At 44.1% G+C, this 20,928-nt stretch overlaps 1 long non-coding RNA gene across 2 annotated transcripts; it reads left to right on the top strand.

Moving 5' to 3' along the window:
• The first annotated feature begins 142 nt into the window (after window positions 1-142).
• LOC115524668 lies at window positions 143-20,657 on the top strand. Of its 2 annotated transcripts, XR_003972169.1 has the most exons (3): window positions 143-371; window positions 14,363-14,825; window positions 18,256-20,657. It is a non-coding gene; the product is annotated as an uncharacterized LOC115524668 (long non-coding RNA). The 2 variants fall into 2 exon arrangements; XR_003972168.1 differs by lacking the exons at window positions 14,363-14,825; window positions 18,256-20,657 and adding an exon at window positions 7,877-8,165.
• The last annotated feature ends 271 nt before the right edge of the window (window positions 20,658-20,928 follow it).

Raw genomic sequence — 20,928 nt, 5'->3', positions numbered from 1 at the left:
CTGGAGTGGTGCCGGCGGGCTGGCGGGATCAGGTCACGTGGGTGGGAGGGAGGGCAGGGCAGGGAGGGTAGGCTGCCAATCAAAGGCCACGGGCATGTGACCTTGGCTGGCCAATCAGAATTCTTTGCTGAGTTGTTAAAAAAGCGAAGCTGTGCGAGGCCTTCTGTGTTGGGTCGGGGTTTTCCAGAAGCGTACGTGGACTCGAAAACTCAGGCGCAAGTGCGTTTTTGAGGCAAGGCTCCAGAAGCCTCCCAGGAGAAACTAACAAGGAGAAGGGGAAGCAGGATAGGGAAGAGGCCAAGCAATGGAGGAGGCGTCAGGAAAAAGACTTTGGCGGCTACCCTGGAGCCCTCTTCTGGGCTGTTGAGGAGGTAAGGTTGGTTCAGACAGGAAGGTTGGTCCAGGTAGCTCTTTTTTTCTCCCATCTCCTTGTCTCTTCCCGGAGTCCTGGGCTCTAGATAAAAAGTTGCCACAGCCACCTGCGCGGGCTTTGGTTCTGGCACGCTTTTCATCTGTTTTATCGAACTCTTTCTGCCTTGGCATCCCTCACCGGAACCACAGATTTTGCATTTTGCTCTTTTCCATCTGCACCGGTAACCTGGCTCCCGATGTTGGAACCACGCATATTCTCTGCTTGCTTCCATGCGCTGCATCCCAGGCACGAGGTGCCTCCGCGGTTTCTATGCGCCTTATGGGAGAGCCGAGGCTCAAAGACCTAACCCAACTCCAAGACGCTGTGCTTACATGAGCTTTTTTTTTTCTTTTTTAAATGTTTATTTTTATTTGAGACAGAGACAGAGTGCGAGGGGGAGAGGAGCAGAGAGAGAGGGAGACACAGAATCTGAAACGGCTCCAGGCTCCGAGCTGTCAGCACAGAGCCCATCCTGGGGCTTGAACTCACAAACCGTGAGAACATGACCTGAGCTGAAGTTGGACACTTAACCAATTTTGCCACCCAGGCATCCCTACGTGAGCTTTTAAAAAAAATAGTTCATATTATTGAAGGAAAACCCCGGAATCTATTAAAATCTCTTGATATGTTTAAATTAAATAGAAATGTGGTGACTTTCCCCCAATATTTCCATCTAAGGCAGCTTAAATGACTATGATGGGGGAAACTGCCCTTTTAAAATTCAGTGCTCCATTTCTTTCATGTATCTCCATCATTGATAATGTAAAGTACCACATTTAACGGCACATTTAATGCCAGGGTTTGTGTATTCACATACAAATTTCATTCTCAGGCTTGGGGAAGATAATTGCCCCAGAGTCACACAGCTGGTAGGTGGAAAGGCTTAGGTGCAAATTTGGGTCTCCTTGACTCCAAATCCATGCTCTTAACTGTTTCACTCAACTTTTGCCAGTAATTATATCTCCTGGGCTGAATGCCAAGACTTAAATCCATAGGGATTTGGGAGTAGAATGAGGAGAAAGAAAGTAGGTCTTTGGAAGTGCTTCGGAAATGGTTTCTACATATCTGGGCAGCATTCCATGACCAAAGGATCCCAAGTCCTTTACCACTTATACTACAGTGTATTCATTCATTCAACAAATACAGAACACTTCTTGTGTTAGGTACTCTTCTAGGCACTGGTGTTTGTTAATGAACAAAACAGACCAAAAAAAAAAAAAAAACCCTAAAACAAACAACAACAAAAAATACCTCTATGCTTGCTCACAGGGTTTACATTCTGGGATGCAGGAAGGAGGCTGAGAATGGTGGTAGGCAATAAAATACTAAAAACTAAGTAAATTTTGTAGTGCTCACTATGGGGGAGGGGGGAAGCAAAGGAAAGGAAATTTGGAGTGCAATTTAAAATAGGATGGTCAGGGGCACCGGGGTGGCTCAGTTGGTTAAGCGTCGGACTTCAGCGCAGGTCATGATCTTGTGGGTTGTGAGTTCAAGCCCCTTGTCGGGCTCTGTGCAGAAGGCTCAGAGCCTGGAGCCTACTTTGGATTCTGTGTCTCCTTCTCTCTGCCCCTCCCTGACCCATGCTCTGTCTCTATCAAAAATAAATAAACTTAAAAAAAATTCTTTTAAATAGGATGGTCAGGTTAGGCCTCCCTGAGAAAGTGACTTTTGAGCAGCCTTGGAGGAGGTGAGGAAGTTAGGCATGTAGCTATCTTGGGAAAGAGTGGAATAGGCATAGAAAAAGAACCAGTGCAAAGGCCCTGAGGCATGTCCAAGGAACAGTGACATGGCCAGTGTGGCTGGAAGTGAGGGTGATTAGAGATGATGACAGAGAAAAAACATTCACCAGAAAGGCCAGAAGTTTAGGGCACTATTTCATGTTCTGGTCTCTTGAAAAATCAGTAATGTACAAAGTCCTTGAGGTCTTTATGTACTTATCATTTTCAGGATTCCAAATGAAAAGAATAATGTAGTCCTGATGGTAATATATGGCAGCTTCTGTTGCTCATTAAGCCAGTCCCCTCCTACCCATCCAACCCCGACACCCACACTTGGTTTTTTCAAGAAAACCTTTTCAAGAAGCTGGAGTAATTGGAAACCAGAAGAGACAAAATTCCCCACGTCTCAGGCTATCTGCAGCTGCCACTTCTGCACGCCTTCTCTCCCTACAGAGCCGGAGCCTTCCCTTTCCCTGTGTACTCAGGGCTAGCCCCAAACCCATGCTGACCTTCTACAAGAAGACTCTTAGAGAACTTCCACTTTGTTCATGAGACCCTTCCCCACCCTGGGCCCATTCTGTGTAACTTTCTTCCTTATACCTGATTTTTAGCTGTTGACCTGGTACCCCACCTCCTCTAGGACTCAGGGCATGCCTTGGTATTGTCAGCCCCCAGCCTGGCACATGTTCAACATGCCAGCCTGCTCGGAAGTCACAGTGACCTGTCAACCTATGGGGACTAGCCTTTCTCTGGGGACTGGGGCTCCCACCTGAGGTCTGGGGAACTGGTTTGCGGAACTGGTCTTCCACGAGGCCTTCTAACTTATTGCTGCCATGTCACCTTCCTTCTTCACTGTGAATTCCTATCCATGATGATCTACCCGAAAGGCCTACAGCAGAGTTGAGGGGAGGCGTGCAAAGTGTAGCAGAGAGCGGCTACTTGCCACTGCTGACCTCTGTCCAGCCGTCACACCCTTGGGTGCTCAGATCCTCCTAAGGCAAGCTCGAGGGGAGGGGCGAGGGGCATTGGCCAAGGGAAATCTGAAACCTGTGAGCGGAATAGGGAGTCCTGAGAGTACTAGATCAGATGGGCTTCAAGTCCTACCTGTCGTCTACATTTGTGGCAGAATTGTTTCAGTTATTGCTACAATTAATATATAGAAAGCATTAGCTTTTTAATTCCAAAACTCACACGTGCTTATATATTTTTTTTGAAGTTTATTTATTTTGAGAGAGATAGAGCATGCAAGCAGGGGAGGGGCAGAGAGGAAGAGAGAGAATCCAAGCAGGCTCCACACTATCAGTACAGAGCCCAGTGCGGGGCTTGAACTCACGAACCGTGAGACCGTGACCTGAGCCCAGATCAAGAGAGCCGGGCGCTTAACTAACTGGGCCACCCAGGCGTCCCTCACACATGCTTATTTTTAAGAATTCTGAAATAAGCTTATTTTCATAATCCTGAATCTTATAGGCACTCCCTGCACCCTATTCTGATCCTTCCTCAATCCCAGCCCCACTCCCAGTCCCAGACTATTGTTAAGAGTTTGGTATATATCATTCCATATATTTTTCCTATGCAGATGCCAAGCCATAAAGTTTATCTATTATATACACTGTTCTGCAACTTGTCTTGTTTTTTAAACTGAACAGTATACTGTAGAGCCATTTGTAGCCGTACATCTGGGAAATATTAACACATACAACCATGTCATGTTTTTAACAGCTGCTTGATTCTATAGTATAAACATATCATGGAATCAAGTAGCCTTTATTTGCTTAATTAGTATCCTATTGATGGATATCAGAGGGGTTTTCCTTTTATTTATTTATTTGCTAGTACAAACAATACTGCAGTGCACATTCTTTTAAATGTAACTTTGAACAGACGCATGAGTAGTTATATAGAATAAATTCCTAGAAGTGAAATTACGGGACAGCAACTGCCAAATTGCCTTCCAAAGAGTCTATTTACCCTCCTGCCAACAGTGTATCAGTAAGTGAGAAGATTAGGATTGTAAATATTTTTTACAAAGTACTTTTTCCAAGAAAGGGAGGCAGAATTGCAGTTGGGAGCTAACGTCATTAAGCAGGAAAGCACCAAAGTGTATCAAATCTCAGGGACAGGATGAGCCCATGATGAGCAAATGAGTAACAAAATCAGGGACCAAGAGAGATACCAGGTAAGATGCAAGTTTGGGTTTGGTCTAGTTTCTTGAGGGGAATGGAGAATTCCAACTTGTGCCATAGAGGTGGTTATGTGTTTAAAGGAGTCCTGCCAGTCTGGACAGGTGTGACTGCAAATCTCACCGTCCTGAGTTCAGGTCATCCATTTTATTTATCTTAACTTATTGGTAGGGGGCAAAGCAGAGCTTTCTGCTTCCTGTGGCTCCATAGAGGTGACACTGGCACGTGTCAGCCTAGATTGTTTACAAAACACATTAGCCCCACTGCTACTCTCCCCGGAGGGAACGTGACACACAGCCAAGCTCACAGTTTCAGTCTGGAGTTAGAGCTGCCTATGAACACCACCCAGCATTTGGAGTCCTACACAGGAAGAAGGCAAAACCATAAGACGAGAGAGGTCAGAGACTTGAGGTTGAATCCCAGATCTGCCACTTAACAGCTGGGTGGCAAGTCACTTAGGTTCTCTGAGTCCTTTTCTTTAGAAAACCAGACCTCAAAGGATTGTGAAGATGAAACAAGATGTAAAACACCTGACACAATGGCTGGCCAGTAGCACCTGCTCATATCACCTGTTTTGGAGGAACACTATCCAGGATATCCTTTGGACCACAGAATTAGATGCCACATTTGAGAACCTAGGAGAAGATATGGAAATCTGAATGATACTCTCCACAATTTACTCTCCACGATAGTGAATCCAACCTTAGATTCCTGAGCATCAGAGGAAAAGTAGAATTTTCAGCGTTTAATCAAGGGCTTTGCAACAATGACTCCAAACAAGCACAAGAAAAATCCAACTTGGATATCTTGTTTGTTTGTTTGTTTGTTTGTTTGTTTGTTTGTTTTTAGTGGATTTTATGGAGGAAAAGATTTAAATAAAAAGCTTATTCCAGTACAACACTCTCTAAAATGATTCTAAGGAAAAGGCAGCAAGTAGAGATCTCTTGGCAGTATTTACTTCCCTTGACGTTAATTTACATAACATGAAATTGATTTCAAAATATTTTCCCAAATATTTACCCAAAATCATTAAAGGCAAGCACAGCTAATGTTTGTGTAAAAAGTCACCTCTTTCTTACAAGTTTTGGACCTTCATAAAGATATTTTTATACAAAAAATAAAGAAGCTGGCATTAACTGGCCAATATTTTAGCAAGAGAGTCAGAAAGATCGTGGGTAAATTCAGTTTTTTTCCCCCCTTTAGTTGGTACACACTGTAAGAGGTAAATGATTTCTAAGATTTACCACCAGAGGGCACTGATGCAAAAGTGAGTCACAAAGAGTGTGTTTGGTCTTTTATCACCAAAATGCTGCCCTTTAAACAAAATGCCCCCTTTATTTGAGCAAACCTTTGAATACAAATATCTCACACTAGCATTTACTGAAAGTAGAATGTCTAAGTACATGCAAATACACAAACACAAATTATTCCAGTATAGTATTCTTAAGTGTTGTTAATGTCTTGTTAAAATTAGAAGGTGCAGGAGCACCTGGGTGGCTCAGTCAGTTAGGTTTCCAGTTTTTGATTTCTACTCAGGTCATGAGCTCGCAGTTCGTGGGATGGAGCCCTGCGTCTGGCTCCGTGCTAAGCTCATGGACCCTGCTTGGGATTCTCTCTTTCCCTCTCTTGGCCCCTACCTGCTCACACTTGCTCTCTCTCCCTCTCAAAATAAACAAATAAACTTAAAAAAAAGTAGAAGTCCATAACATTAAAAATAGGGTGGAAACAAAAACATGTTCAGAATGACCAGGCACTTCTCTCTCGAGCTCATTTCTGCATTCCTCCACTTCTCACCGCTTATACCACTCCTTTGGGCTTAGTGCCTAATAAACTCCAGTGTAGTATGCGTTTGAATCCCAGCTTTACCACATAAGAACATCTCCAAGCCTCAGTTTTCTCACCTGTAAAATGGGAATAGTAATGCTTACCTTGCAGAGCTTTGGTAAGGTATAAGAGATTATGCTTACAATAAAGTCCCTAGCACGTTCTGGGTGCCTAATTCTTTTACTAGGATTATATATGAGATTTACACACACAAAGAAGTACTATTATTAGTCCTATATTATGGACATGAAAACTAAGGTTAAATAACGTGACAGATGTCACAGAGCTAGTAAGTAGCAAAGAGGTTGACAAAGCTCATATTATTTTCATTTACTTTCCACACTGCTTCCCCTTGGAGGATAGAGGGTGAGTGGGTGGGTATTGCGTATTATGCTTCTTTGTACCTCCAAGGCTGACAAACATAGTTGGTACTCAGATGCCTGATGGTGATGAATATGCAACTTCTTTAAAAAATGAGACAGGGGCACTTGGGTGGCTCAGTCGGTTAAGCGTCCAGCTTCAGCTCAGGTCATGATCCCACGGTTCATGGGTTCGAGCCCCACATCGGGTTCCATGCTGACAGCTCAGAGCCTGGAGCCTGCTTCAGATTCTGTGTCTCCCTCTCTCTCTGCCCCTCCCCTGCTCATACTCTGCCACTCTCTCTCTCCCTCTCTCTCTCAAAAATAAACAAAAAATTTTTTAAAAATACAATTTGCGGGGCGCCTGGGTGGCGCAGTCGGTTAAGCGTCCGACTTCAGCCAGGTCACGATCTCACAGTCCGTGAGTTCGAGCCCCGCGTCGGGCTCTGGGCTGATGGCTCAGAGCCTGCAGCCTGTTTCCGATTCTGTGTCTCCCTCTCTTTCTGCCCCTCACCCGTTCATGCTCTGTCTCTCTCTGTCCCAAAAAAATAAATAAACGTTGAAAAAAAATAAAAATACAATTTGCTCTGACAAATCAAAATAACTTTACCAAAGCGATGTATTGTTATTATTATTATTATCATCATTATCATTATGATTAAATGCATCACTGATTTGGCGGATTGTAGGATAATGATATACAGAGACTGTAATTCAGTCTAAAACATGCTAACTTTCCAGGAAAGAGAAAGAAGGGAGGCCAAGCTGGTGCCCAGGTAGTTCAGGGTTTTTGAGGAGAGAGAGAAGCTAGGCCTGTGCAGGTAGAGAAACCAAGGGGAGCACTGAGACACACGTAAGCTGGTCTGGGGCCCAGCAGGTAGCCACACCTGGATCAACGACATCCCCCCAGCAAGACCAAAAGAGTGGTGTGAACCCAAAGTGGCTTCATTCCTGAAGCCAGCGAGAAAGATGTAATCACCTTTTGCCCCTGGTCTCTGTGTGTTTATCCCTGCCTCTGCCCCCATCATGATTCCTTGCAATCAAAGACCATGTCTAGCCCATCAGCATATTCCCAATGCTAGGCCTAATAGCTTGCTCAGGAACTCTCTGTAGCCTGAAAAATTAAAGGCCCAGCACTCACCACCACCACCACAGGAAGAGGCTTTTGCCAGCATCTGTCCTGCAGCATCAACATCAAGGGCTTTTAGCTACAGCACCCTCAGAGCTCTCCTCAGAGCTCTGGGACCAGTGTTGTCTTGCAGTAAGAAGCACGGGCCTGCTGCTGCTACAGCAAGCCAGACAGAAGCTAATTACAGCAACTTGAACCCGCCATGACTAACATGCTTATTTAATTTCAGATGTTTCTTTGTTGACCCACAGAAATCAAATGCAGCAGCCTCACAGGCCAGGGCCCCACCGCGGCCTGAGGAGCCATGTCTGTGTGCACATCAATTACATAGGCCCCACCTGGGCAGGGATTGGCTCTCACAGTGATACCTGGAACAGAACCCACTCTGGAAAGATGTCAGCTCTTTAGGGAATGTGGTGCAACTTTGGCAGCAAATGAAAGGCATGAAGTTGGTCACGGAAGGCGTTTGGCCAGTGAGGGCTCTCCAGCATGAAGGCTAATTTGCAGAAGTAATAAAATAGCTAATTCATTTATCAGGAATCTACTATGCATCATGTCCTTTATGTACATTATCACATCTATTCCCCAATCCTTATGAGACTGATAGAACTCTTCCAATCTCACAAGTGAAACACTTGAGTCTCTGAGAGGTTAAATAGCTTCCCATGGCCATATGTGAAAATATTACTGGTAACAAATATTTATTGGTACCCACTATAATTCTGAGCTGAGCGCTTAATGTAGTACCATTTAGTCCTCGTACTAATCCTATGAAGTAAAGATTATTTTAACCCCATTTTTCAGATGAGGAAGCGGAGGCTCAGGGAGATTACGTAGTTTATCTAGGGAATAAGTATTTCACCATACACAGTCTTACTCTACAACTCAAGCCTGAAATCACCGGGCTATGCCGGCTCCCTGGGCTAGGCTTCCTCAGATCATAAGATGTGAAACTAAGATTCAAATTCAATGTGTCTGGCTTCAAAGCCCATTCTACCTTCTGGCTCAAGATTACACAATTCTCCAAATGAGGCTCTAGTCTAAGAAGCAGCATCGCCCCATTTAAATACTGACATATTGACACAGGCTACTCTGACCCAAGGGTAGTCAAAGAGAATTGAAAGTGGAAGCATCTAGGGGCGCCGGGTGGCTCAGTCGGTTAAGTGTCCGACTTCAGCTCAGGTCATGATCTCACCTTTTGTGAATTCAAGCCCCATGTCAGGCCCAGTGCTGACAGCTCAGAGCCTGGAGCCTGCTTCGGATTCTGTGTCTCCCTCTGTCTCCGCCCCTCCTCTGATCTCTCTCTCTCTCTTTCAAAAATAAACATTAAAAAACAACACACACAAAAAAAAACTTAAAATGGAGGCATCTAGAAGGAGAAAGGAATCATAAGGGAAAGACTGAAGCTGGATGTTAAGGCCCATTGCCCAAATCAGCAGCCACGCATCCCCATTACAGCCAGAAGTAGGTGCTGTCAAATCGGCATGAGAGGCCATCTGTACATGGGAATTTGGATCAGGCTTGGAATGATGCTCACGACCACTAATATTTACCGAGTTCCAGCCAGGTACCAGACATGGTTCTAGGCCACTACATGCATTCTCTCACCTCTTATATCCCCATTTTACATACAAGATAACTGAGGCTCAGAGGCCTAGAAGACCTGCCCAAGGTGAATCATGTAGGAAGGAAGAGGCAAAGCCAGTACCCCGATCTCAGTCACCCTAGAGCCCCCAAGCTGAGCTCTTCCTGCCACTAACATCACTAGGGGGTGCGCTAATTCAGTGCCTCATTTAACTAGGTTTCATCATCTACAAAATGAGCTCGTAAGTTCCTCTCCTCTTTTAATAGGGAGTGAATGTTTTAAGCCAGTTAAAAAAAAAAATCTTCCAAATGCTTTAAAATTTTCCAAGCTGTCATTAAATGAATCTACCTATCACAGAAAGGATGCAAGACCCTTAAAAAAGACAGTGACAGGGGCGCCTGGGTGGCTCAGTCGGTTGAGCGTCCGACTTCGGCTCAGGTCATGATCTCACAGTTTGTGGGTTTGAGCCTCATGTCAGGCGCTGTGCTGACAGCTCGGAGCCTGGAGGCTGCTTCGAATTCTGTGTCTCCCTCTCTCTCCGCCTCTCTCCTGCTCACACTCTGTCTCTCTCTCTCTCAAAAATAAGTAGGCATAAAAAAAAAGTGACAACATCAAAACCAGGTACATTTCCAGTGTTTACTGTAATCAAATAAGCCCATAAAACCGGAAATGGAACTGTATCACATCTCATTAAAATGCTAGTTACACACACACACACACACACACACACCTTTACTAGCCTATAATTTATGGCAAGTCCTTTCTGCAAGGAGGTGGGCAGGTCTATATGAACTGAGCAATGTCAAGTTAAATTCCAACACTATAGCTCCCCTACCTCTATAAGCTGTTTCTGTCCAGTGTATTAGAGAGTTTCTAAAGAAATCCCTAAAAGATTCAACAGGACTAGGAACATATCTCACAGCTTCATTGATACTCCAACACAGTCATTAGTCATGAGTCACACAGAACAATGTAGAAGTTATCCTAGAACTTCCCCGTCATGAGGCAGAAAGGACTTTCTCCTCTGCAGCTTTTCCCCCATCGTAAGAAAAACCACAAAAGGTTCGTGTTGGTTTTGATACTTTCACTTGAACTCAGGCAACTCATTTTAATTCATGTTTGCCTCAGAGTCACAATATCAAGACCAAAAAAAAAAAAATGCTAGCAAGTATTTCTTCAAAAATATTCATTTCTGCACGTTTTCACATAGCACTAGAATCTTACTACGATTGTCACAAATTGGTACTAAAGACCACATATTTAGCAGTTCTGTGTGATGGGTTTATTACTCTATACGCTGCTAAGTCCCTAGAGAGTGTCACTTAATTAAATGCAAAGAAGTCTTCCTGGATAGATTTCTAATTTACCGTTCCTATGCCAAGTCTCAGAGGTCTCATTTCCTTTCAGAAAATTCTACTGCCACAAAAAGAATAATGAAATCAAATGACTACTACGTCTTGTAAGACTGAGACCTGCTTGTATCTGAACTATGGATTTAGGGCATAGGTCAAAAGAACACTCTTTCAAAAGGGAAAACCTCTTTCTTCCATCGACTTGAGGACCTCTCACATGCCAGCAAATGCCCAACGGTAGCATTCTTTGCTTCTAAAAATCCATATAGATTTTGCAAGATTATTGGAACTGAAGTATTTAAAATCCTTACCAACATGTTTCTCCACTCTAGCCACCATCTTGGCAGAAATTCTTATAAAATGAATGAAAAAAGTCAGTGTTGAGACCTTATAAAAACATTCAAGGCTTGTTATGGAAGAATGCATGTGGCATTGTTAAGTCGTAGGGACAGTTCCAGCTTCTGGTCCTCCTGTCAGGTTTCCTCATCTCTGAACAAGCTAACAAGAATGTCTCTGCAGTGCAGTGTTAGACAGCTTAAAACAGAACATGAACCCTATTCCCTGTCTCACCCACATCTATTCTGCCCCAGGCATAGTTTACCTTAGTCTGAGGGAATGAAAGATTTGGTATTTCTTTTTTTTTTTTAATTTTTTAAAAAGTTTTTTGCTTATTTTTGAGAGACAGAGAGAGAATTGCAAGCAGGAGAGAGGCACGGAGAGAGGGAGAAAGAATCCAAGCAGGCTCCAGGATCTGTGCTGTCAGCACAGACCCCAACCACAGGGCTCAAACCCAGGAACCATGAGATCATGACCTGAGCCAAAGTAGGTCGCTTAACTGACTGAGCCACCCAGGGGCCCCAGATTTAGCATTTCAAAAGACATCTTTAATAGAACAAAAGTTTGTCTGTTGGGCATTCAGTCAACCAGAGCGCTTTATGAAAACTAGCCTGTCTATGAATGTGTAATGATTATCATTGTTTAAAGTGACAATTTTGATTATCATGGTTTAAAGTGACAGTTTTGAGGTCCTATGATCCTGCTCCATCAGCCAGCAGTCACTCAGTGTCTGTGTCCTGTGGATTCTGTTTTCACAGTAATTCTAACTTCTCATCCTCTCTGTTTTCACCCCCTTCCTCAAATGAGGACTCTATCCCCCCCTCACCCAGTCTGCCGTCATCATCCCCTAACTGATGTTCTCACCGATCTGTCCCACGCATCACATACTGCCATGTTATTCATCCTAGAGAACAGGTCCAGTCGTCATTCCTCTATTCAAAAACCCTCAGCATCCCCCTGCTGCCCACCACGCTGTGATCTGCCGTTGCATCGTCTCCACAAGATGATCCCCCACATCCACCTTTCCAAATTTATCCTCCAGTGGCCACCATTACATAGTTTCCTGTGTTTCCTTCCACCCTTTACTCCTGAGATTGCAAATCACCTTCCTGCTCCCACGTCTGCCTGTCAGAACCCTACCCCTCCCCACAAATACACACCACATATGATCTCCTCCTCCTCTGAATCCCCTTGCCCTTTGCACTTTTCTGAAGATGACACACCCTGCCCAGCATGTGAGCTACTTGTGAACTTGCCCTAATCACAAATACCTTACCGCGTCCCATGCAAATTTGTGTTCTTACATTGCTTAGTACAGGGGGCTAAGCACACACCGAACATTTGGGAAATATCAGTGGGCGCTATGGATCGATAATGTGTCCCCCCAAATCCATCTGTTGAAGTCTTAATCACCAGTATGATAATACTTGGAGGTAGGACCTTTGGGAGGTGATTAGGTCGTAAGGGTAGAGCCCTTATGAATGGAATTACTGCTCTTATAAGAAGAGACACCACACGAGAGATGATAGCTCTCTGTCCACTGTGTGAAGACATAGCAAGAAGGCAGATCTGGAAGCAGGTTCTCACCATACACCAGATCAGGTGGTGTCTTGATCTCGGACTTCTAGGCTCTAGAACTGTGAGAAGTAAATTTCTGTTGTGTAAGCCACTCAATCTACGGCATTTTGTTACAGCAGCCCAAACTGACTAAGACAGTGGGTACATCCGTGCAAGCAAACAATATGCATTCATTTTGCTTACAAATATACTTAGAATTTTAAAAATTTCATACTGTTAATAAAGAATTTTAAAACAAAGCGCTGTGCTAAAAGGCTTAAAAGTAGATGATACCATGCAAAATAAATAAGATGTTTTGATCAACTGAGCCACCTTGCCATAAGTGAGCGAGAGCCTGTGGGTTTGACAGTTCTAATGTATAATATTGTGAATGCTGATATTTAATATATCCCAATGATCTGAAGCCAGCCTTATGTTTCCATCTCCACTCCTTATCCTTTTCCTCTGTGTAGTTTCTTTATAGGCTTTTTTTTTTTTTTTTAACGCAAGTTGGTACTGAATTTTTGGCACTTAAAAACCTATCACTTTAAAAAGGGAGCTCAAAAAGTAATAAGCAGACCCAGATTTGGGTTCAGTGCCCAAAATAAAATGCAATTTCTCCACTTTAATCAGATACAACCAAATGGCCAGTCCAATATGCAACATATGTCCAGCCAACTGGTTGGAGTCCATGCATTTGGTTCCTTCTGCAGATTAATGAGATTATGGCATTGTTTAAAAGAGGCAGAAAATGCTAATTTGACATCTACCATGATATACTTTACAGTTTAGGGGGTTTCTGCATTTTAAGACATTTTTAATTACTTTGGTATGCTGTGCCAATGAGGACCATATGCCCGTTCTTGTGCCTCCACGGCTGTCTCCATAGTCACCTGCACATTCCCAGGCAGTGCAGACTGTCAAGAACTTGTTTATCACAGCCCCTATCTAGAAGAATCAAAGGGCAGCCTTCTCCCTCCACTTAGGCATGCGCTTTCTGGTTAAAGCTGTTTCCGAAGAAAATAAAAGTCACCTCATATGCAGAGCTAAAGAATTAACTGACCGGTAACAAAAACTTTGTTCAAAAGTTACCTTTTTCAAAAGGTACATTCCTCTGTGACTTGAAAAAGCTTTGGAATTTTACTCATACAATGAACATTATCTACATTTTTTTAAAAAAAATCATCTGTGGTTCTGCAATTTGTTACTGGGCTTCATGCTATAAGCTAACCCAGAAGTTTGCTGGGGATGATTGATGTGACATGTGTTAACATATAGGATATTATTTCATCCTTTGCAAAGGCTTCTGAATATTCTCAGAAGCTTTAGCAAAGCAGAACTGTACCTCCCTCTTTCGATCCTCAGGGAAGCCTCATCCGATAATCATCGCCTTGTACACTGATGGACTTCACACGGACAGGGTGCTCAGGATGAAGTTCTGTACTACTTATCTCTCCAAAGCTTTCCTAAAAGCATATTTGGAGCTGAGGATTAGAATTCCCCCCCCCCCCGCAAAAAAAAAAAAAAAACTATGCAAAGTAATTAATGAATAATAATGGTAGCTTGAGGGGCGCCTGGGTGGCGCAGTCGGTTAAGCGTCCGACTTCAGCCAGGTCACGATCTCGCGGTCCGTGAGCTCGAGCCCTGCGTCAGGCTCTGGGCTGATGGCTCGGAACCTGGAGCCTGTTTCCGATTCTGTGTCTCCCTCTCTCTCTGCCCCTCCCCCGTTCATGCTCTGTCTCTCTCTGTCCCAAAAATAAATAAACGTTGGGAAAAAAAATTTTTTTTTAAAAATAATGGTAGCTTGACACTATGAAATACCTACTATGTGCCACATACTCTAATTAACTCATTCAACCTCATAATCATACTGTGAGACAGATACTATTATTACTTCTTTCTTACAGATAAGGAAGGGGGGGGGCACAGAAATGTTACGTAATTTGCCGAAGGTCACCTACCTAGAAGTGTGAGATTCAGGATTTGAACTCTGGAAGAGACTGCACCCTTACCCACTACACTATACTGAGGAAAAAAAAACAAAAAGAAGAAGAACAAAGACAAGCATCCTGCTGAAAATATAAAGACGGAGAGAACAAGCTGACTTTTCCAAATTCTCCTGAGAAATTATTGAAAACATTTTGTTTACCATGAAAGCGATTTAACATTTGGGGTTCCAAAATACGAAATAATGGCATGCGGATTTAGTTAAACATTGGCAAGATGGCAGCCGTCTACTGAGGAGAAACACGGAAAAAACAGTGCGCAAGCATAGGCACCTCGAATCCACCCAAGAACACGAATGGCAGCGAAGAGAACATGAGCATCTCGTCCTCTTCACCCCCCCCCAAAAAAACTTCCTCTTCCAAGGTGGGAATCTGGTTCTTCTTCTTCTCATGTTTTAGGAAGGCAGCGAAAGACGCCCAGATGTAGCTTCCCCACCACCTGCAGGCAGTCAGGTTGTTTCTTGTACTGATGTGTAATGGACAGAAATGTCAGCCCCAGGAACAGGGGTGGAAAGCAGTCAAGAGGCAGTCAAGAAGCTGTCATAGAACTGTTCCTTGGTGCCAGCAACTGTTGCTTGGTCCCCAGGCTAAGACACACCCTCTTCTGGGCCATTGCAGGTTCTGGGGAAATATATACAAAAAAAAAAAAAAAAAAAAAAAAAGGGAAAGCCTGTGAGGGGCTGGGAGTAGGGAGAGGATATTGGTAGAAAACCACAAATGAGTCACCACCTTTTCTTCTCCAGTTTGTGGAAGTGTTTTTCACAACATGGGATGAGTTTCTGAATTAGATGGAATCTCATTTCCAACCCCAAGTTACCACTTTCTAGTCATGCAACATTGGATAAGTCCCTTAACCTGTTCCTACTTTATTTAAGCCACCACTACCTTCATCCTCTGTCAGGTTGCCTTAAAAGCAAGTCCGAGCTTATTATTTATTTATTTTTAAATGTTTGTTTATTTATTTTGAGAGCCAGAGAAGGCCAAAGAGAGAGAGAGAGGATCCCAAGCAGAATCCATGCTGTCAGCACAATGCCCGACCCGGGGCTCGAACTCACAAACTGTGAGATCATGACCTAAGCCAAATCAAGCGTCAGACACTTAACCAACTGAGCCATCCAGGCACCCCAAGTCTAAGGTTTTCATGATAATACTTAATACCTACCTGGTCACTGCTTAACTCTCCAGCCTTATTTCTCCTCAAAATCTGTATTCCAGCCAGAAGTAACTCTCAAGGATCATGGTAGTTCTCACCTCTGGCCTTTGCATATCCTGTTCCCTGGAAACACTTTCCTTCCCCTTTGTTATATCCCTAGAGCCCGGCACAGTGTTCAGCACATAGCAAGAAAGTGATAAATATGGTTGACTGAATGAATAAACAAACCTCTCTGAATCTCCATTTCTCCATCTGTAAAATTGGGGGAAACAATATTCATCTAAATAAGCATGTGAAAAGTCAGTGAAATAGCATGTACAAAGCACTTGACACATGGTAGGAGTCAATAAATGATAGCTATGTATATCCAGTACACAGCTTCATGGTTGCAATCACCCTTTAGGTCTAGAAAAAAAAGAATGTGCATTCAGCAGGTTGCTCACACCCCAGCTCAGAAATATCACTATCATTTTGCTTAAAAATCTCTAGAGGGGCGCCTGGGTGGCTCAGTTGCTTAAGCGTCTGACTTTAGCTCAGGTTATGATCTCACAGTTCATGGATTGAAGCCCGGCATCGGGCTTTCTGCTGTCAGCATAGAGCCCACTTCAGATCCTCTGTCTTCCTCTCTCTCTGCCCCTCCCCTGCTCTCTCTCTCTCTCAAAAATAAATAAATATTTTTAAAAATCTCTACAGAGGAAACCACACCTCTCCCTTTAGCAAATACCTGTTTCACAGGCCCTGTTCAGTCAACCAGTCAATAAGTATGTATCAATTATCAACATACGCTAGATATGTGCTTATCTAGCTTATGTGCTTATTTGATATCCAGAGTAACAAAACATTTCCAAAAGCAGTTATTCGTGGCCTTTTTCACCTATTCTCTCTCTTGCTCTTTTGCGCTCTCTCTCTGTCACACACACACACACACACACACACACACACAGAGTCTCCAGAACACAAAGAGTTTTCAGTCACCATCCACTGAGGCCTCACCTAGTGCCAGCTAGAAATATTCAGCTGAGGCAGAGGGACAAAGAGAGATGGACAGGAGCCATGCCCTTTGGGAGTTCGCAGGCTCCAGGTAGGAACAAACATAAACAAATAACCACAGTGTTAGTAGTAAAGACTGTGGAAAATGCAGGGTAATACTGCGGGAGCCCAGAGGAGGGAGCTAGAGCACAACCACAACCTAGGCAGACCTTAAAATGGACTTAGAAGCAGGATTTCTATTTCTGACAGGATGACTCTATTGGCTACACCTTCAGCCCAGTTGCTCTCATTCTGTCCTCTGTGAAGATGGAGAACACTTCATCAGCATCTTCCTCAGAATAAGGGCCTTAATCCATCATAAAGGCCAGCTCTCACGAACACGGAAGTCAGCAAGGACACGGTCCTGGTCTGAATATTTCTCTGTCACAGGTCTACAAGACGGGACTTGGAATCTGTCCAGGTGAATTAACAGGAGCTTTCTGGACACTTGTTATTCTATCCTTTCATAGATAAGCTCTTTGTAGGTGGTTGTGCGAATATATCACTCTGTTTGTTTCCTCTGAGGGCTACTTTAAGTGCTAACTTGGTCTTCAACCCCCATGTATTTTATTCTGTGTTTTGAAAAATAGGTCCCCACCAAGATTTAGAATCATTATTAAATGAAAAGAAAAAAGTATGAGTTACAAGTGCAGTAAAACTCATTTTTCTGTCTTACTAACGAGAAGGGACACATTTCTTTCTGTTCTGAGCATGCTTTCGGAGGAAGGCACATGGAGAATCTATTGCCAGAGACAGCCTTAGGAACAGGTGGCAGAACAGTCCTCGAACAGCTGTGAGCTGGGTACTCAGAAAGGCGTCTTTGACCAACTCCCTCTTCCACAAGCTCTGCTCTGGACACCAGAGTCCCCACCAAGGGGAGCCTCCCAAGATATCACTGTTATCAAGGAAGGATAACCTTGTTTTTAGTTCACAGGGGACAACATTTCTGATAGCTACTAAATACCACCCACACCATATCCAGATAATCAGGGGCTAGGAAACAGGCTGTTAAAACGTAAGCAGAGGGATATGTTGGCAGCATGGAGCGCCCTCAGCTCAGATGGGCTGGAGGTACAAGGACACTGGTCCCTGGAGGAGAGCATTCGTTTGCTAGGGCTGCCATAACAGGATGCCACAGACTGGATGGCTTAAACAACAGAGATTTATTTTTTCACGATTCTGGAGACTAGAAGTTGGAGAACAAGGTGCCTGCAGGGTTGGTTTCTTTCCTTGGCTTGTAGATGGCAATCTTCTCCCTATGTCTTCACGTGGCCTTTCCCCTGTGTGTGTCTTTGTCCTAATCTCCTCTTCCTCTAAAGGCACTGGTCGATGACTTCATTTGATCTTAATTACCTTTTTAAAGACACTGTCTCCAAATACAGTCACCTGCTGGGGGACTGCAGGATAGGATTCAATATATGCATTTAGGGGAGACACAATTTAGCCCATAAAGGGGGAGGAAAAGAGGGATGAGGCTAGGAATCCACCCATGTGGGCACTAACACGGGTTTGACCATGAAAGCCTAGGGGGCCGGAGTGAAGGATTTCAGCCACCACCTCTCTGCTAATGATGGCCAAACCTCATTGTCTACCTCTGACCTCTCTCTCCCAGTTCCACATTTCCAATGGCCTCCTGGACATGTGCCACCTGATGACCTGCCAGCATCTTCAACAAACACAGCAACGCTCAAAATGAACTCATTTCTCATTTCTATTATTTCCATTACGAGACTTCCAGGAATTTTGTATCCGTTCCCTCTGTGTCACTAAGGCCCTCTTTTCTTTGTTCTTGCTTTGTCATGTCTCTTTCGTCCATCCCCTTTTCTGAAGCTGATTGCTATCACATCTCCAGTCACTACTCTCTGGACCACTGAAGACATCTCCCAACAGCTCTCCCTACCTTCAGGTTCTCCTCCCACCAATCCTACATTTACTACTCTTGGATCAACCTTCCTAAACACAGCTTCCACCAGGAATCTACCTCTGCTCGAAAACTTCCCAAGGTTTTCTGCTAACCACCAGGAAAAAAATCTTAACTGTATAGCCTAGTATTCAAGCCCCTCCAGTCTGGTCCCTTCAAATCCGATAGTACACTCCTTCCCTAACCACTCCGGAAGAAAAGTGGAAATGAATGAACACCCCTACACAAACCCTCCATTCCATAAGATGACAAGTAAATCATCTTATTTACTGTCACCTTGTAATCTGTCATGTATATGCTCATGTGCCCGACATTTCCCCCTCTACCTGTCTATATTTAACCTTTCTTTTAGTCCCAACATGAATCCTGCCTCCTTCATTCCTACCTTTCCTGCTTACTGAAAATATCTTACTTCACTCAATAGCACTTACTGTCTATAGCACCCCATTTAGCACTTTAGTAGGATGCTGTTCTGCATCTTTATCTGTTCCTGTGTGTTATCTGACTTCACAGTTACATGTGGAGTACGCTGTATTCCCCAAACTCCACAAGGCCAGACACCATGCATTATGTATCTTTGCAATCCTGACAGATTAGTAATAATAAACAAAACATTCATTGAGTGTTTACCATGTGCCAGGCTCTGTGCTAAATGTTTTCTAGCATTATCTCATTTAATTCAAACAACAAAACAAGGTGGGTACTATTACTATCCCCTTTTCACAGATGAAGAGATTGAGGGTTAGAAAGGTTGTGTAACTGGCCCAAAATCACGTAACTAGTAAGTGGCAGAGCTAGCACTCAAATACAGGATTATGAGACTCAGGAGTCCCTGCTAATAGTACCTTTCACAGAGTAAGTGCTGAACATGTTTCTGAATTAATTAAGGCTATGCCTCCCACCAAAGCAATTGGGGTGTGTGGCAGGCAGAACAGTGGCCCCCAGAGATGTCCACGTCTTGATCCTCAGAGCCCATGAATAAGGCTTCCCCTTTTCCACCCTGACTGCACTATTTTAAAAACCGTCTTACCAAGAGGGACATGAAACTCCGAGGGAAAGCCACGTGTTATTGACAGAATTCTCTCAGGAAGATTATTACAATCTAAACATGTATGGTATCCTTTTAAAATATCATTACCTAATGCTTTTATTCCAAAGCACTTCCCATATATTGTCTTAGACATCTGTGCCAGCCCTTCAGTGTACATAAATGACAGTTACAAGTGCATACCATGGCTTTTGCATTGCATTTTTTGAGTCATTTCCAAGAATTTTATTCGTAAAAGGCCCAAATAGCACTGTAGAAAAATGTATTTTTTCAAAATAGCAGGAAAACCAACAGTTTAGTATTTTTTGTACTGTTTTGAGCTGGTAGGTGGCTTTAGTATAGACTCACAGACTCAGGCCCCTTTTCACTGGGCTTTTCTGACCCTATGGCTTCTAATTGTTTTTCTAGGGTCTTTAGCTGTGTCTGGGCTGTGGACACATTTGGCAAGGTGGTGGGGATGAGGGTGACACATTGATGGGGTTGGAGCTGGGATCCATATTCCTATTCCCCAATCCCTGTTCAGCTGCCTCTGATGGATTTCCCATAACCACGTGGGCCCTCACCCCCTCGGTCACTTCCCTTGTAAATCAATACTGGGTCCATTACATCTTAGCTAGGATCAGTTTGATGAGTATGTGCCTATAGCCACCCCCTCCCTGCTATTTTCGAGGTACTTTACATACATACGTATTATCGCTTAACGTGCAGTTTAGCATAATGGTTAGAGCGTAGACTTTTCCTTTCCAGTCCCAGCCCTACCACTCATCCGCTGTGCGGTTAACATCTCTAGGACTCAGTCTTCCCATTTGTGGAACGGCAATTTTAAAAAGTGCTTCTTTATAAGGTTGTTGTGAGGACTGAGTGCTTAGAAGAGTCCTGCAACATAGTCGATACCGCATAAGGGGAGAATTAGCGCGGCACAGGAAAGTATCAACTTGCCCAAGGTCACCTAAATTTAATGAGGGGCAGAGGCAGGATTTGGAGCCAGGTCATTTTGTCTGCACCTACTTCCCACCCTGTGGCACTATCTGACTTTTGTCCCTGATTCCTTCAGAACCAGCCGCGCCCACCCTGCCGGGGTCCATCCAAAGATGAAACGGGCAGTCTCTCGTGCCAGACCTCCACTCCGGGAGCTCCCCCGGAACGCTTAGAGAAAACCGGGAATTGAGAAGTGCGCCCTCTCGCCGGCCCCAGGCGTGCGCTCAGAAGACGCCAGCCGACCTGCTCCTCCTCTGCCTCGGCGGGCAGGGCAGCCGGACGCGGTGGAAGCGCGCGAGGCTCCGTCTGCGAGCGCACCCGGAAGCCCGCGGTCGGAG

Source organism: Lynx canadensis, chromosome A1 (assembly GCF_007474595.2).
Source record: "Lynx canadensis isolate LIC74 chromosome A1, mLynCan4.pri.v2, whole genome shotgun sequence".
Lineage (NCBI taxonomy): Eukaryota > Metazoa > Chordata > Mammalia > Carnivora > Felidae > Lynx > Lynx canadensis.
The sequence above is the reverse complement of the archived record's forward strand: the minus strand, read 5'-3'. Positions and strand labels throughout refer to the sequence as shown.